General features: G+C 58.8%; 1 long non-coding RNA gene across 1 annotated transcript in view; it reads right to left on the bottom strand.

Moving 5' to 3' along the window:
- Nucleotides 1–1,988: 1,988 nt before the first annotated feature.
- The window catches only part of LOC113197264 (uncharacterized), a 49,740-nt gene continuing 33,498 nt past the window's right edge, over nt 1,989–18,230 (bottom strand). The window contains exon 4 of the long non-coding RNA XR_013344322.1: nt 1,989–2,065. This is a non-coding gene — a long non-coding RNA (uncharacterized LOC113197264). The remainder of the gene's footprint in view (nt 2,066–18,230) is intronic.

Genomic DNA, 18,230 nt, shown 5'->3' with positions numbered 1-18,230 from the left:
AAGCACTGGCATGGCCTGTTCCACCAGTTTGGAACATAAATAACGTGGCATGTGTTTTTTTTATGTGCATATAAATCACTTAAGTCCCCACCTGCCCAAGTGGAAGAAGGGCCAGTCCATCTCTCCTGGGCTCTCCTCCCCGGTGCATCCTGGGCCAACCCGTTAGTGTGAAGAAGTGACTGAGAGGCCTGATCCATCCATCAGCCCCTCCCACCCGTTTCCTGCTGGTGGGGGCTGCGGGTGAGACCACCAGCCTGCAGACTGACACCCGTCGAGGCCGGGCCAGTCCTGCTCACCCAGACCCTGCATGGGCAGCAGGGCTCCCGAGCGCAGTGCTCCTGCTTCTTGAGCATGCGCTTACCTCACTCGTCCCAAAGCCAGGTCCTCCCGAAGGACCAGCAGACCTAGCCAGGACCCTGGTGCTGGGACTGCAAAGGGCCCAACACCCGTGAGTCCACACCCTTGTTTCACTATGAGGAGATCCGGGCCTCTGGCCGCGTGTCCCACCCGAGCCATCCAGGCTTGGAGTGACTCTGGCAGGTGGGAGGATGGGAGATTGAGCCCAGGGGTTCTTGGCTCAGTCCCTGCCCTGCAATTTGAATGTGACCCGTCCCCTTGACCCCAATGCACTGGTATCGAGAGGCCGTGGGCCTCTAAGAGGTGCCGAGGCTTTCAGGGGTCAGGGCCTTTCCATGTCTGGACTGCAGCGTGAGAGCAGCCGAGAGCAAGGCCACCCCTGGCTCGTGCCTCTTCACACAAGACACTTGTCCTTCTGCCATCCACCTGAGTTGGCAGCACAGACCTGCACTAGAGCATGCTGGCTGCACACTGTGGACTTCCCAGCTCCAGAACCATGTGCAAGATGAACCTCTCCTCTGCAGTCACCCAGGCTTCACTCTCCAGAAAAGCCACCTGTGTGCCAGCCTGTCCCCCACGCCACAAGGAAATCCTGGGAGATAATTAACTGGCAAAAGGAAACAGCTTGTCTTGGCTCGTGGTTTTGGAGTTTCCAGTCCAGTATCCAGGGCCCAGGGCCCTGACCTCTGACAAGGCAGCACACCTGGGCAGGAGCAGCCAGCTCAGCAAGGTCTGTGCCATCGTCACTTGCCATTTACTCATCAGGAAGCTCAGGCAGTGGTGTGCAAGGTTCACACCAGCGTGAGTCCCACCAAGCCTCACTTTCTTTGTCACCTTCCCGGTGGGAACTCGTGTCTTCATGCTGAATGTGAGGGACCCTGGACACATGAGGCTGTGGGCATGCAGACCTCCGCTGGCCCTCCATTGAGGTCAGCGTGTAGCCCTGCTAACATGTATGCACTAAGCGCCTGCCTGGAGCCCACGGCAGGCAACTGCTCCAGCTCTCGCGGTTCCTGGAAGACAACCAGGCCAGGAGATGCCCAGGGCTGGCTGGGCTCAGCATGGACATCCTGGGCCAGGTGCCCCGGAGACAGACGTCTGGCCAGGAGAGGAGGAGCAGCCCAATCCAGGCACAGGTGAGCTCAGGTGAGAAGCCTCTGCTCCAGAAGAGGATGGAGGGGGCAGGGGAAGCCGCCACACCATGAGGAGGGAGGCAGGGCCCCGAGCAATGCGTGACTGTCAGCAGCATCCCCCAAAACCCGAGCCAACCGGAGCCGAGCAGCGCCCGAAGGTCGTGGGCAGAAACAATCATCACCCTGACACCCACCAGTGGCTGGGCCAAGGGGCCTGCGAGGCTGCAAGAGGCGTCCTGCAGGGAGGGCCACGTCCATCAGGGCTGAGAGGCAGGACAGGCCTAGGCTGGCAGAGAGGAGCGGACAGGACACTTCAGGTGGAGGACATGTGGCTCACAAGAGCCCAAAGACTGGCTGAAGGAGGGGCTGCGAGAGCGTAGAGGTGGAGAGGCCAGCAGGCTGCAGGCCGGGGAAGGGTGACTCACTGCAGGTCCTGGAGCAAGGCTGTCACCAGGGAGAGGCTTTCAGGATCACAACGGCAGCTCCTTGCTGGTGGGCGACACTCTGCTCAAGGTTTCTGGTCACCAGACACTGCTCCTGGTTCTTGTGACCACTCACCACAGGATGGTTATTGTCTTTTGTAACCAAGGAAATAGGAAGAGAAATCAAAAGGTTTGCCTGCAATGACACCCATACAGGGAAGAACAAAATCCAGGTCCTCGTCATGCGCCGGGGCGGGGGGGGGGGGACGGGGACGCACAGTGCCTTGGGAAGGGGTTGCTCTTGGAAGCAACGGGTTGGAGTTCCAATACCTCCCGCCAGTTCCCACTAAGCCTGGGCAGATGGATCACCTCTCTGAGCCTCACTCTCTAAGCTTTAAGAATAAGAACTCCTTAGACCACAGGCCACAGAAGAAGGAACACCAATGGTCCACAAACACATGGAAAGTCTTCAACATCCCCAGCAATTAGGGAAATGCAATCAAAACCACACCGAGATTCCATCTCTCCCCAGGCAGAACGGCAGTTACCGAGAACACAAGTAACAGTAACTGCTGCTGAGTTTGTGGGGGGAGTTTCACTCATACACTGCCACACTCATACGGACCATCCATCGCCCAGCTGGTGGGGCTGCAAATTGGTGCAACCACTCTGGAAAGCAGAGAGAAGTCCTCGGAAAACTTGGAATGGAACCACCATCAGCCTGGTTATCCCACTCCCCAGTCTGTACCCAAAGGATTAAAATCAGCCTACTACAGGGTCACAGCCACATCAATGTTTATAGCAGCTCAATTCACAATAGCTAAGCTATGGTGCCCTTCAACAGATCAATGGAGAAAGAAAATGTGATATATATATATATATATATATATATATATATATATATATATATACACACACACACACACACACACACACAGTGGAGTATGACTCAGCCATGAAGAAGAATGAAATTATGGCATTTGTTGGTAAATGGGTAGAACTGGAGACTATTATGGTAAGTGAAATAAGCCAATCTAAAAAAAAAAAAAGCCTCTAACACAAAATAAGAGGGTGGGAAGCAGGATAGAAGTTCATTGGATCAACAAAGGGGAATGAAGGGAAGGGGGTGGGAAGAGGAAGACAGTGGAATGAGTCAGATATAACTCTCTTGTGTTCTAATAGAACATTCAACCAGTGAAACTGCACATCACAGAGGTGAGACAAAGAACCTCACCCCCCCACTGGCACCAAGGCCAAATTTGGGGGTCAACAGAGGTGAGGCAAGAACCTCACCCCCCCACTGGTGCAAAGGCCTATCCACAGGCGTGGCTGTATGCTGGACCAGTAGTCAATGATGGGTATGATCCAATTGCAGTGGTACCAACCTAAGACAGGAGGCTGACGCCTAGAGGTCAGCTCATCTGATGACGGGTAAGGACCATATGTAGTATTGGACAACCTAGACAGGCAAGGTCCCTAAGCCACATGCTTGGTGTTTAATTAAACAGAAGGGGGGAGATGCTGAGAGCCACAGCCGAGTCGGAATGGCCCCTGGCATTTTGCCAGAAGTAATGGTTGAGAGGCGAGCCATTCAGATGATCCTGGATTGAGGCAGGCTGTGTATTCAATTGTATATAGACCCCTGCTGTCCACCTCGGGCGACCGCTACTTTGGAGTTCTCCCAGGGATTCCTGGGGAGTTCGCCTTGGTTGGTGAAGTTCCGGTGGAGGGAGTTCTGGTTGGTGTCGTGTGCCTGGAAGGGCCGCTTGGGTGGCGTTCGGGGGAGTTCAGAAATTAAGTTTGTTCCTGCTTGGGTGGCTCGTGGTCTGTGCCCAGCAAGACTGCGGCACTGCACATCATGTACATCATGTACACGGGGTCCTAACTGGAATAACTTACACTCCATGTATGTGTAACATGTCAAAATACACTCTACTGTCATGTATATCTAAAAAGAACAAATTTTCTTAAAAGATTAAAAATTCACTAAAAAAAAAAAAAGAAAGAAAAGCAAGAATCCCTGGGCCGGTGTGGTGGAGGGCACGGAGGGCGTCCTGCCAGCACAAGCTGCCTCCCTCTTCCTACGTTCCCACTTGGGTCCCAGCCAAACCAAGCTACTGACCCACACCCCCTCTGTCCCCTGGGGGCCAATTCCACCCCCAGGACCAAGCAGCAGCAGTGCTCAGCCCAGCCAGGAGGATGAGCCCCTGTGGGGGGCTGAGCCTGAGGGGTGCTCTGGGGAGCCGGCCCCCAGCTTTCTCCGCAGAGCAAGCCCCATGCTTTTATCCAAGCAGAACGGGGTAAGTGACGCCCGCACAGGACTGTTAGAAACCCACCCTGACCTGTCCCTGGGAATAAAAGCCATTTCTTCTCCCCAGGGGGGCATTTCCACACACATTGCTTCTGTTGACCCTCAGGACCCGGCAGGGGGACCGTGGGCTTAACTGTTCCCTCAGATCAGGTGAGAGCCCAGGTGAGAACCCAGGTGAGAGCCCAGGTGAGAACCCAGGTGAAACCCGGTGAGAACCCAGGTGAGGACCCAGGTGAGGACCCAGGTGAGAACCCAGGTGAGAGCCCAGGTGAGGACCCAGGTGAGAACCCAGGTGAGAACCCAGGTGAGAGCCCAGTGAGAACCCAGGTGAGGACCCAGGTGAGAACCCAGGTGAGAACCCAGGTGAGAGCCCAGGTGAGGACCCAGGTGAGAACCCAGGTGAGAGCCCGGTGAGAACCCAGGTGAGAACCCAGGTGAGGACCCAGGTGAGAGCCCAGGTGAGGACCCAGGTGAGAACCCAGGTGAGAGCCCGGTGAGAACCCAGGTGAGGACCCAGGTGAGAACCCAGGTGAGAACCCAGGTGAGAGCCCAGGTGAGGACCCAGGTGAGAACCCAGGTGAGAGCCCAGTGAGAACCCAGGTGAGGACCCAGGTGAGAACCCAGGTGAGAACCTAGGTAAGAACCCAGGTAAGAGCCCAGGTGAGAGCCCAGGTGAGAACCCAGGTGAGGACCCAGGTGAGAGCCCAGGTGAGAGCCCAGGTGAGGACCCAGGTGAGGACCCAGGTGAGAGCCCAGGTGAGAGCCCAGGTGAGGACCCAGGTGAGAACCCAGGTGAGAGCCCAGGTGAGAACCCAGGTGAGGACCCAGGTGAGAGCCCAGGTGAGAACCCAGGTGAGAGCCCGGTGAGAACCCAGGTGAGAGCCCAGGTGAGAACCCAGGTGAGAACCCAGGTAAGATCCCAGGTGAGAGCCCAGGTGAGAACACAGGTGAGGACCCAGGTGAGAGCCCAGGTGAGAGCCCAGGTGAGAACCCAAGTGAGATCCCAGGTGAGGACCCAGGTGAGGACCCAGGTGAGCGCGCTGCGCTCAGAGGAGGGGAGCCGACCCGAGCTCCCCGCTCCTTGTCCACACGGCTCCCTCCCTGTCACTGTTTATGTCCAGGACCATCCATGGCCAGCTGGGAAGCAGGTCTGGAACCCTCCCAGCCCACTCAGCCCAGGTCACAGCAGTGTCCACAGGTGGGAGGGCAGGTACAGCTTGATAAGGCAGCCCCCCCGCACGGCCTGCACCTGCGGGAAACCCCTCAGTACTAAGGGGGTCCAGAGCCACAGCCCCCACGAACCACCCCAGTGCCCAAACTCCTCTAGGCTGAGACCCTCACAGAAGCAGCGGTCTCCTTCGGAGGCGGCGCAGCTGAGGTCTGGGCCAGGCTGTCCCCCACTTCACTAGAGAACTTCAATAGGTCCCTTCCTTCCCTGACTTTCTTAGGCAGAGACCCTAAGGAAAGCAGGCCGCTGACCCAGCCAGACTGGCACCTGCCGGCGGGAGACCTGCTCCACGCAGAGCGCCCAGGGCTGGGGGCAGATGCAGCGTGAGGACACGCAGGGCACCGGGAACAGACAGCCAAAGTCCCTCTGGGCCTCCAGTTCAGCAAAAGGGAGGCAGAAAGAACAACCAGGAGCAACTTGGAAAACTGGGGGGTGTTGGGGAGATGCTGTGAGAGCAACAGGACTCCAGGGAGAGGGTGGGCTGTGGGAGCCGCTGTGCGGCCACTGTTCATAGGACGGCCATAGGAGAAGTGGATATTTCAACAAAGACCTGACGGAGTGAGGGAGCCGCCTGTGTGTGTGTGGGAGGGAAGGGTCTTCTGGGGGAGGGGACAACCGGCACAAAGGCCCACCCCCAGGGAAGCCAGGGTGGCTGGCACAGCCGGGGTGGCAGGAGGGGAAGGAGGGAACAGGAACTGGGTCCTGTGGACTCACAGGGTCCTCTAGGATGTCTGAGCATCTGGCTTTTCCTCTGAGTCAAATGGGCACACTTGCAGGATTTTAAGGAGAGGACTGAAGTGACAGAATCCTTAGAGGGTCGTTGGCCTCCCGTTGTGCACAGACCGAATGGGGGAGGGCAAACAAGGAGCAGGGAGGGAGCGGGCAGGACCCACTGAGGAGGAAGGAGAAGTGGTGGTCTGGTGGTGTTCTAGAGGTGAGCCCAACAGGATTTCCCGAAGGATGGGGTGGGAGGCGGAGGAGAGGGTCCACGTCAACCCACCATGTGGAGGAAGCGAGGTCCATTTCTCAGCAGGACAGAGCAGGGGAGGTCCAGATGGAGCTCGGGTTTGGATGGTCGAGCCGAGATGGCCACTCGGGTCCAAGTGGAGATGCTGAGGAAGCAAGCCACTGAGGCCGCTGTGTCCTGGCTGGCACCTGCAGGCCACGAAGCAATGCCCACCTCCCCGACCCAGGCCCAGGGTGGACTGCCCTCAAGAGAGGCCTGTGGTCAGCCTGGTTGTTGGTCACCAGGGGTCCATCTTCCAGGCCTTGCCCAGGGACCCGCTCCACCCAGGAGGTGGCTCTGAAGGCTCAGCAGCTTGCGCACGCAGCGCTCCTGTCCCCTGACCACCTCATCTTGGTTTCCCTCAGTGCTCCTTCATGATCTAGGACTACGAGAGGTGCTGGCTTCTCTGTGGTTTCTCCTGCTCTTCCCAGAACAAGCCATCTCTCCAGGGGCCCCGTCGGTTTACTGGTCAGTGACAATTGCAAACCCCACTCTGGTTGCCAGGTGTGCCCTGGCCACTGGGTGTGCACACAGGCCCGTCCGTGGACGAGGTGCCGGCCACGTGTGCACTGGGCACTCTCTGCGCCCGTCTCCTGCTGGCACTCAAGCAAATGTGAGCTTACGATGACATCTCGGGCCCGGAGGCAGCAGAGGTTCACTCCACCCCTCCCCTTGGTCTGCAGCTTTGCGCCTTCCCTGCTGGTTTCTCCAGTGATGACCGATGCTCTCCAGTGTGCCCCGTAACCCCCGGGGGCTACTCAGGACCGGGCTGCTGGGACCGACCCAGAGCTGGGGCCTAGCAGTGTGCAGTTCTAGCAGCCCTCAGGTGATGCCTGGCCTGGGGCCTCCCTGCAGGAAGCCCTGATCCGCAGGAGCCTGGGCACCCGAGAGGGGCCTTCCCACTCAGAAGGTGGAGCTGCAGGCCTCGGGGAGCTGAGGGCTCTGTTCTGTGACCTGCCACCACTGACTCAGAGGACGCCTTCTGAGCTGGGACCCTGCCCATCCCCACTCCACCTCCCGTGGCAGAGACACCGCCTACTTGGCAGGCTCTGTGTCTCTGAGTCTTCATTCTTTCATCTTCTGAGAGGGGAAATCGTATTGCCTCGAAGGCTGGCTTTGAGGACTGAATATAGACTCACACCCCTTTCCCTTTAAAACAGTGCTGCAGAAAGTTGCTCCAGGAAAACCACGTTTGACCCTTTAATCCTGACTGTCCATAAAGCTGAGGTCTCTCACAGGCCACCGGCTGCTGAGAGGAGTGCTGTGGTCAGGCCATTGTGAGGAAATTCCAGGACATCCCGCCAGCCTGGGACATGTGTTTCACCCGTGGGAGGGAGAACGCTCTGTTTTAGATGCCACCCCGAGGGATCGTCCTGGTGACAGGCTCCTGTGTTCCCAGGGGCTGCAGAGCCCCTCACCCAGTTCTAAACAGCTCTGGCTCCAAACAGTTCCCCTTCTACAGGGCTGGAGGTGTCCCAGTGACAGCCACCAGCTGCGTGTGGCTGCTGGATTGGGCACCTGAAGTGCGGCCAGAACTACCGCCAACCTTTTTATTTTGTTTCATTAAATCTAAATCACGATGTTGGGTTGGCGGCTGCCCTGCTGCTGGCACAGCTCTGGGGAGCCCTTCCCCTTCTCCCACCTGGGAAAAGTCTCCTCGGACCCTCCTTCTCTTCCCTCAAAGAGGCAGACCCTCCGCAGGACCCCCAGAACCCCTCAGGCACGTCCCAGCATCTGTGTGCGGGGGAGTGATCTGGTTGTTCTGCTCCCCAGAACACAGAGCCGCGGGACGGCAAGGACTGTGGCCTCCCAATCTGTAATACCTGGCGCACAACAGGTGCCTATTTCACATTTGTTCAGCAAAACGGTGGTGATGGGCACAGGCTTCGTGGTTGTGCCCAGCCTGGGTCTCCTACTGCTACTGAGGGGAGAGGAGCCCGACCGTCCCATCTCCCCCTCGTCCTCTGACGGTAGGGAGGGAGAGGAGGCGAGAGCCAGGTTCAGACAGGGGCCCGCATTGGTGGGATCAGTATTCCCAGGAGGGACTTCTGACTTCGAAGCCCCCGGAGGGATAAAATACCTTTAAAAACAGGAAAACACGATAAGATCAGATCATATTTGTTAATGAGGCTGCCCAGTTTCTCCAGGCATTCACATTTGTGAAAACTATTCTTGTGGTCATCTGCTTCGTATTCTAGCACCTGAAGACGCCACACTGGAGTTTGTTTTAAGGAAGCCGCACTGGTGGCTCAAGTGTCCCCCAGGTTATGGGGGCTCAGGCTCTGGGGAAATGCCCGAGTCCCTCCAAAGCTGGCTGCTCACCACACCCTGAGGGTCACGTCATTCTTAAAAGCTGCACCACTTTCTTCAAAGCAGTTACTGAGCAAAGCACTGGCCACCAGGGCGCAGCTGGCCCCAGGCACGGGGGGGCCGTGTTCCCAGGTTGGCTGCTCCCCAAGGCTCAGAGACTCTGAGGGCAGGAGGGACTCTGGCAGGACTGCCAGCTCAGTAGGTGCTGCCTGGATGATAAGGTGGACACTGACTGGCCCGGATCCCGAATCAAGCCCTGAGAGGGACGAGGACCAAAGGGAAGAGGTGAGCTGGGCCCTGTCTCTTGCTGCAGCCAGCAAGTGGGTTGTGGGGTTGGGATGACTCCGCCCAGAAAAGGGACTGCCAGAGGAGCGGGGAGCAGGGAGGAGGGACCTGCCTGTCCCCGGGATGTGGCAGGCAGCTCTCCACTCAATGCCATGTTATGGGGCAGTTTTGAGGAGCTCCCGGGGGCCCAGGGCTCAGCCAGGAGGGAGGCCTGGGCCACCGAAACACAGTGGAAGAGTCCGCTAAGAAAGGAGAGGCCTTCACTGTGGGTCCACCACCTGTGCTGACCTCAGTCCACCAGGAGGAGGTGGGAGGGAGCGTGATGGCAGCCTGAGCAGGACCCTGCTGTCACCCCCTGCTGGCTGCAAGGCCCGGTTGTCCTGTGGTTAGCCCTCGTGGAACTGAGGGAGCTCCTGGGGTTCCCCAGAGTCCTGTAATGACAGTGTAGCCCCCAGGACCTCGAAGGTGACTGTGATGAGGGGCCTTTGGAGAGGCCACAGGGCAGGTCCCACGCCACCTGCCTGGTGCCTAGAGGAGAAACACCAGGGGCGGGAGCCAGGGAGGGCCAGGGAGGAGGCAGCCAGACGCCTCCATGGGACCAGCCTGCTGGCCCCTCGGCCTTGGGCTCCGCCCTCAGAACTGGGAGAATTCTGGCAGGCTGGTGGAACTGTGCCCTAGCGGGGTAGCACACGGGAGGCCTGAGCCAGGTATCCCAGGACGCTGGCCCCAGGGCAGGCCCCGGCATCTCACTGCCTGGCTCTGGGGTGGGACCCACCACAGTCTGCACACAGGAGCACTAACAGGGCACATGCCACACACAGCTCTGGTGACTCTGTCACCTATTGCCAGGTTTAGATGTTAAGGCAAACCTGTGGCTTTCACCCATGTCACCCAGCTGGGCACGGAGACCCAGGGAAGCCCAGGCCCTGAGTCCAGGTACCGTTTCTGGACCACGGCCTGGCTCCCTGGAGCGAAAGGCCAAGGCATGAGGACCACTCATTACTGACCCTTCCAAGGTCAGCTTGGTCCCCCCAGGAACGGCCACTGAGGTCTGTGTAAGGCCAGTGACATAGACAGAAAATATGTGGCAAGCCAGAATTCTACCTTTACTGGACCTTCTAAGCCCTACATCCTGCCCACCCGGCCACACCGAGCAGCTGGCTAAGAGGCCCGTGGACCCCGGGACCTCACAGGGTCACTTGAGAGGGGCTGCTGCTCCCACTGTTTCCCAGAACAGTGCTGCCAGGAGGGGTTACCCTGTGCATTTTTATTTTCTGTGGCTCATGGGCTGAACCCAAGGCTCCTCCTGCTAGGCCAGGGCCCTACCGCCGTGCCTAGTCCCCAGCCTCGACATCTATTTTTAATGGGATCTATTTATCATTTGGTGTATTTATAACCTCCTTCTCAGGGCACTTGTTTTCTTTCCAAAGTTGCAGAGGCTTTTTAATAGATGGACTTTGGCAGCAGAGAAATGATTAGAAGCAGGTGGGCCCAGTTGTCTGTGGGCCAAGGGCCCGCCCTGCTCCCTGCCTGCTCCTGCCTGCTCCCTGCCGGGCAGCCGCTCTCCATGAAGAACTGCCCTTGTGGGCTCCGGTCCTGTTCCTACCAGAGGTTGGTCTGTCCTGAAGACACAGACGGTGCTCGGTGCCTCCTGAGAAATGGGCACAGGCCAGCCCATGGCTGGGGTGGAAATCCTCTGCCCTCCCTCACAGGCCAACCACAGAGCCATCATCTGACACACGATGTTCTCAACAAAATTATTAGACACAATCATTGGAACAGGAAAAAGTCCTGGAGATTCTCTCCCTTTTGAGATGAAGAACAGGGAGTCTGAACAGGACTGAGTCCTGCCAGTCCAGGGTCCTGCCTCCTGGTCCAGTGGTTCTGACCCATCTGCGGCAGGGACACTCAGCCGAGCCTGGTGCCCACGCAGTTCTCTGTGCTGTGGCCACACACACACATCTGGGAAGGATCCGTGAAAAAATAATCAGAACTGACACAAGATGGAAAATAGATCTTTAAGTTAAGTACAGGGATTTCAACTGGACACGAGGAGACCCCTTCTGGCTGCCAGAGAGAGAAAACATCAGAATGCGCCATCACAGGGAACACAGAGATCCTCGGAGGCCAGAAATCAGCATGTGTCTTTGATTGTTGGAGGGTCACCTGACCCTGAAACGGGGAGCTGGCGGAGGAATGCCTTCATCTCACCCAGCTCTGCTGGACTTGAGCCCGACCCCAGCTGCCCCTGGAAGGCTCTGGCCAGATGGCAGCAACCAGGCCTGCAGCCCCCAGCTTCGACCTCGTTGGCAATCTCCTCTTAACCCTCCTGCGTCCTCTTGCTGTTGTAGTTTTAGAAGCCTTTGTCCTGGGCCTTTGTCCTAGGCACTTCTGGATCTTAGTTTTCCCAGAAGTGACATGCTGAGCAATTAGGTCCAGGCAGGCCCAAGGTCAAGTGCAGAGGAGAGCCACTGACCTGGGCAGGCAGCCAGCCACGGGACCACACAGCGGCAGGGAGCTGACCAGAGCAGAGAAGGCCGCTGCTTTCGATTCCTCTTACCTAACCTCCTAAATGGAGTTGCTTGAGGTTTAAGACCCACCAGGAGCAGAACGGAGTCAGAGGCCTGACCACCGTGGGGTCAGAGATGCCAGGATCTGCCCCACCCTGTGAAGCCACGTCAACACTAACACTGAGGCCAGACTTAAAGACAGGCAGTGGTGTGGCTAGGAAAATCGGGTCTGATATCGAGTCTAATAAAATGGAGTCCTTAAAGAAAAGGGGGTCTGATCCGAGCCCGGGAAGTCAGAGCTACACCTGGGAGGTTGAAATATTAATGTCCCTGAGGCCCTGCCCAGCAAAGAGGGAGGAGTAATCCAATCACCAATCACCAGCCCCTTCCTGCCCAGCTAACGCCTCCCCGCCCCCTGCTTTCCCCCTGAGGCCTTCCCACCTGCACCCCACCACATGCAGGGCAGAGGGAGATAATCGAGATAAAGGACAGGAATTCGGGAGGGCAGAAGAAGACCCTAGATATAAAAGGGATAAGACCGCCCAATCCCACAGAGTCCGCCTTTTGGGACCCCTCTTCCTGGGGTTGGGGGGGTCTTCTCTGCTATCCTCTGAAAAAGTCTTCTACTCTCCACTCTCCACTTGCTCAGTGCGCTTCCCAGTGTTGTGCCTCAGCCCTCGGGGAAGCAAGGACTCCTCGTGGTCACTGGCAGTATCCACATCACCCTGGGGACACCCAGAAAGAAAGGGGAACCCAACCCACCAAGGACCTTCCCATGTGCAGGAAAGGAGACAGTTCCACCCCCAGGTCACCCGAGGGTCCCTGCTTTCTCCCAGTGTCTTTCAAAATATGCCTTTAAGAGGCAGCTCTGCAATGTCCCTAACAGATGCCAGCAGCCACCTCCGTGCCTCCCTGGGACCCTCCTCAGTCCCTCCTCTCTGCTCAGTCTGGTTCCCCGAGAGGTCCAGCAATGGCCAAATACCTGTAACTGGAGGCTGCCTCCTGGGGTAGTTCCCCCTCAGATACCAGGAGGCGCCACCTGCCTGCCCCTGGGACCCTGCCCTGTGCAGAATGAGCCCCCATAGCTGCGGTCACAGGAGAGGTGGGCCCTCCCAGTGCTCCTGGACACTTGCTTCCTCCTGGGCTTGGGTTCCACCTGCTGTGTTCAAAGGCCTTAGCCAAAGCGCCAGAGGCGAGCAGAGCCAGGCCCTCTGGGCGGAACCACCAGGTGCCAAGTGCATGAGACTCGCGGCTCCGCAAAGCTGCTGCAGACTCACATGAAGGCGGGACCCTGTGCCGAGGCGACACGCAGTTCTGTCCTGCAGCTGGACCGCAGGCTCATCCTGAAACCCCACATCCTGTTGATGTCCTTACTCTTGAGCCAGAAGAGGACCCACAGTTGAGACTCGGCGGATTCTCCTTCCCTCTCTCCCTGTGCTGTGTCGGGTTCCTGCTTATATTTGCACCAGAAAAACATTCAGAAAAAAATCAATGCGCCTTCCTCCCCGCGTCCCCCAGAACCCAACAGAGAACTCGCTCCAGATGAACGAGGGTGTGGGCACGTACGTGTGTGCACGCACACACGCACACGCCACAGACACGGGCTGGCATCTGGCCGGCAGTGGAAGCCTCTTTTGACCACCACGTACGTGAAGAGCCCCAGCAGTGAGTCCACACCTCAGGGGACACCAGTGTCACTGGCCTGCATGTGTTCCCGTGCACCTCCGGGGCTGCTGGCTGGTTGAGGACAGGGACTGTGTCACTGCTTCAGAGTCCTGACCTCCAGCCCATGTCCAGACAGGACAGCACCCAATGCAGCTCTTCTCGAGTGAGTGAGTGAGTGAGAAGCTCTCCCTTTTCTGGAAATTGTCCCCAATAATTAGGAAAGGCTCCCCCGGCCCCACCCCCTCCTCACATCTCTACATCTGGGGAAATGAAACAGAAACTGCCCCAACCACGTGGGGACGCTGGGCCTCCAGCGACGTCAAAGCCAAGGTCTTACCTAGCGCTGCTCTGCCATGCCAAACCCCACCGCAAAATCACAGCCTCTCCAAAGGGTCGGTGCTCAGAGAGCCTTCCGGAAATGGATTCGAGGCACCCGGTCCAGGCACCTCTGCTGTCCACCACCCACGCCTGTCCACAGGGTCTCTGCAGCGAGAATGTGCAGAGCCCTGGGCGGCCCAGCACAAGCAGGGCCCTGCTGCTCTGTGGCTGCCTGAGCATGTGCCACCAGCAAACTTCCAATACGGAAACTGACGGGTTATTCCTGAAATTTTCCACGTACTATGTGTGGCTCATGCTTGACTCCAGGCACCTGAAACCACAGGAAGTGAAACCCTGGACCAAAAGAGGCTCTGTACTGACTTTCCCCACCAGAATCAGGGCCTTTGGCCTCTGCCTCCACTGACCCAAACATCGGCTCTGTGACGTGCCAGTCTCCTCCTCCAGAACCCGCCACAGTGTCACTCAGAACCTAGGCTGCAGGAGGCTGGAACCCGACCAGACTCATACTGCAGAGTCCACTGCGGCCTCTCCAAGGTCCTGCCTGACCACGCCCTCCCCTCAGGCTGGCCCTTGTGCCGGGGTGCACTGTGACGAAGATCCTTAGCTTCTCTGGGTTCAGCCTCACACACCTGGCTCCCCACCTAAAGGCAGAACATGCCAGGAGTCCACTGCCCGGTGCCCGGAGGCTCCAGGGAGGGGCGGACATGAACGTGTTCTCCTACAAGTGGCAGCTTCCCTGCCTGGGGTCTGACTAAGCGCCACCGGCAGCCACGGGGCCAGGAAGGCTCACGGAGCCGGGATCTGGTGAGTCTGGGAACGAGTAGGAATTTGACAAAGGAAAGGGAGTCGAGAGAAAACGGCCCAGCAGAAGCTCCAGGGGGGAGAAGGCAGGCGGCGCTCCGAGCCTGTGGTGAGGCCAGCAGAGGGCTGGAGAGGCCCGAGGCAAGCCCAGGATTCGGCAGTGACCCCCTCAGACCTCAGGAGTCGACGGATCCAGCTGGGATGTGAGCTGATTCGTTTTTAGGAAGGTAGGTCTGGTGCCAAGGGGTCGGTGGAGACTGGAGTTGGGAGCTGGGAGGGGCCTCAGTGGGGGAGCAGAGGTAAGTCTCCACCCCTCGTGGGAGCGCAGGCGCGTCACACACAGCAAACCTGACCTTGGGTGTAGTGGCTGTGCTCAGAGCCGGCGTCTGCCACCAGGGCCCCAGGGCCCCGCAGGCCACCTGGAGAGGACAGGCTGGGACCAGGACTGGGGTTTTCTCCTGGGTGCAGAGGCGGAGCTGAAGAGAGCAGCAGTGTCCAAGAGCAATACCTGAACCAGGAACCATTCCTCCACCAGGGGACGAGACCTGGCCACCCCAGAGGTCCCCAGAGAGGGTGGAGAAGAGCTGAAGAAGATGCTGGGTGCTCCCAGTTATGTCACCAATCTGTCCCAACATCATCATCACCTCAGCTCTCACCTTTAGTTGTCCCCTCTGAAACGCGCTGGGGACTTCCGCGGGGAAGCTGAGATGCAGAAGAGGAACCCTCGTCAGGACAAGAGCACACGGCCGACTGCCCGGGCCGGCCACCAAGGCACTGGCTTTAGCACTGCCAGAGCACCCTCCCAGAAACCCCGCCCTGGCAAACCAGGTGGCCGGCCACCCCAGAGCCACACAAGTACCGCGAAGGTACAGTGACTTCCCACTGATGAAACTTCATGGTGGATGGCTTAGGTTTCCACCTGGGGAAACAAGGTGGTCTATCTCCTGTGTGACCTTAGGACACCATTGATGGGAACCTGACGGCATCTCCTGTGCCAAGGCCCAACGTGGTGACTCCCAGAGACGGGGCACGGGAAGTCAATAGCATAGCGTCACACTGGGTGCTTCCTGCACGCCAGGCTCCGTCGTGAGAGCTCTGCACAGATCAAGTCACCTAGTGCCTCCTCCCAGGGACGTTCTGCAGATGAGAACGGAGGCACAGAGATGAAGTCCCCAACACATGTTCATGGGGGAACTCCGGCTGCCAGGTCCAAAGTCCAAGCTCTTAAATATTTCCTGGAGGTCAGAGTTGATGACTCGGTGTCCTGAGCACCTACTGTGTGCCGGTCACTTTACCCAGGGTGCTTTCCACACGGTGTTCCAGCTGACCCTCACCCTGGTCGTCTGGGACCGGATGGGCCTTCATCCCTGTCAACCTGGGCCTGTCCAGGAACCATGACATGGTACTTTTGTATGTGGAGGAGGCTGAGCTTCGGACCCAGACTGAGAGCAGGACCGGAGCAGTTTCTGAAGTGAGCACATTAGGACCAGAACATGGACGGCAGAGGGAAGGCGGAAGAGGAGACAGCAGGGTGACTCTGAGGTCTTCTGTACCGAGGGGCTGCTGGCGGGTGAGCCACCGTCAGGACAGGACCACAGAGGTCTGGTCTGAGAGATACCCTCAACCAAAAATCTGTGCCCTCAACTTCATATGTTGAACTCCTGCCCCCAACATGGCGCTGTGGACAAGGGGCCTTGGTGGGCAAAGCGGTCAGGGGCAGAGCCAGCTTGCATGAGAGCCAGCCCCAACCAGCCCACCACATGAGGGCACAGAGGACAGAGGCAGACCCCCGTCTGTGCACCAGGGCAGGCCCTGGCCAGACGTGGACTCTGTCTGCATCCTGAACCAGGACTTCCAGCCCACAGGACAGTGAGAAGAGAGCTTCTGTTGTCAATGAGCCGTCCGTCTGTGGTCATGTGTCACAGAGCCCCGAGGGACGCAGCCAGGAGGGAGGATGACCAGGACTACTGAGTTTCCACAAGCAGGCAGCACACGCACCAGGAGACTTGGCCAGAAGGCCTGCAAACCGTGTCGGAGCTCGGCAGCAAAGGCCGGGAGCCAGAGCCTCAGTGTGTGACTTAGGTCACAGGGTGTGTAAGGTTCCCCGAGAAGAGCAGACCAGGAAGGAGAGCCCCCTGGGGAACACAGCGTGCCAGAGACTCGCAGAGGGGAGTCGCCCAGAGGAGACGAGGCCCACAGGGGGAGGAGGAGGATGGGGAAGAGGAGGGGGGAAGGAGGAAAGAAGTAGGAGGAGGAGGAGGAAGGGGAGAAGGAGGGGGAGGGGAGGAGGAGGGGGAGGGGGAGGAGGATGGGGAAGAGAAGGGGGGAGGAGAAAAGAAGGAGGAGGAGGAGGAAGAGGAGAAGGAGGGGGAGGGGAGGAGGAGAGGGAGGAGGAGGGGGAAGAGAAGGGGGGAGGAGAAAAGAAGGAGGAGGAGGAGGGGGAGGGGAGGAGGAGAGGGAGGAGGAGGGGGAGGAGGAAGGGGAGGAGGAGGGGGAGGAGGGGAAGAAGAAGAGGAAGAAGAGTGGGGAGGAGGAGGGGAGGAGGAGGGGGAGGGGAGGAGGAGGGGGAGGGGGAGGAGGATGGGGAAGAGAAGGGGGGAGGAGAAAAGAAGGAGGAGGAGGAGGAAGAGGAGAAGGAGGGGGAGGGGAGGAGGAGGGGGAGGAGGAGGGGGAGAAGGAAGGGGAGGAGGAGGGGGAGGAGGGGAAGAAGAAGAGGAAGAAGAGTGGGGAGGAGGAGGGAAGAGGAGGAGGAGGAGGGGGAGGAGGGGAGGAGGGGAAGGAGGAGTGGGAGGAGGAGGGAGGAGGAGGAGGAGAGTGGGGAGGAGGGGAAGGAGGGGAGGAGGGGAGGAGAGGAGGAGGGGAAGGAGGAGTGGGAGGAGGAGGGAGGAGGAGGAGGGAAGGAGGAGAGTGGGGAGGAGGGGAGGGAGGGGAGGAGGGAAGGAGAGGAGGAGGGGGAGGAGGAGGGGGGAGGAGGAGAGTGGGGAAGAGGGGGAGGAGGGGAGAAGGAGGGGGAGGAGGAGAGTGGGGAAGAGGGGGAGGAGGGGAGAAGGAGGGGGAGGAGGAGAGTGGGGAAGAGGGGGAGGAGGGGAGAAGGAGGGGGAGGAGGAGGAGGAGGGAGAAGAGGGAGAGGAGAAGGAGGGGAGGAGGGGGAGGGAAGGAGGGGGAGGAGGAGGATCAGGCAATAGGCAGTAGCTTGGAGCGCACGGGCCAAACAGGAGGTGGCCAGCAGGGCTGTGCTGCAGGAAGGACACCAAGCCTGGGACAAGGTGCACGTGCAGGGTGGGGCCGGACAGCCACCAGTCACCCTGCTCCTGCCCTCAGTGCCCTGTGTTCCCTGGGGCAGGAATGAGGTCAGCCAAAGCCAGGGTCAGGCTGCCTCTGCCCCGGGCACCAGACTCCAGGGTGAGTCTGAAACTGAAGGCAGGTAGGCCACCGCTGCTCACAGGTGGACTCCCGGCTTCCTTCCGCTCCAAAGTCCCAGAGACACAAGGAAGCAGAAGCAGACATTTAAAAGCAAAACAAAACAAGAAAACCAAAACAATTGAGCTTTTTCCTCTATAGCAGGAGAAAAAGAAAAATTCTGCCCTGATGAAATCTCCGTGCAGGTTTACGGCTGCTGCTTACAGCCCCCGCCCTCTGACCCCACGTGGGAGATGAGCGCATCTTTCAGTTGTCAGCTAAAGGTAGTGCAGAGAGGGCTGAGCTTGCCAGGGCCCTTCCACCCCAGCCCCAGCAGCCTGCAGAGGCCTGCGGTTCTGAATGGGCGCCGTGGCGCTCACGGGAAGCATCTCTGCTTCAAGACACCCTGGGGGAAAACAGTGCTGGAGCCAAGGAGACCCCCACTCAACTCATGAGGGGGACAC

The sequence above is a fragment of the Urocitellus parryii genome, chromosome 9 (genome assembly GCF_045843805.1).
Source record: "Urocitellus parryii isolate mUroPar1 chromosome 9, mUroPar1.hap1, whole genome shotgun sequence".
In the NCBI taxonomy this organism is placed as follows: Eukaryota; Metazoa; Chordata; class Mammalia; order Rodentia; family Sciuridae; genus Urocitellus; species Urocitellus parryii.
Note: the sequence above shows the minus strand (reverse complement) of the source record. Positions and strands in the feature narration are given on the sequence as shown.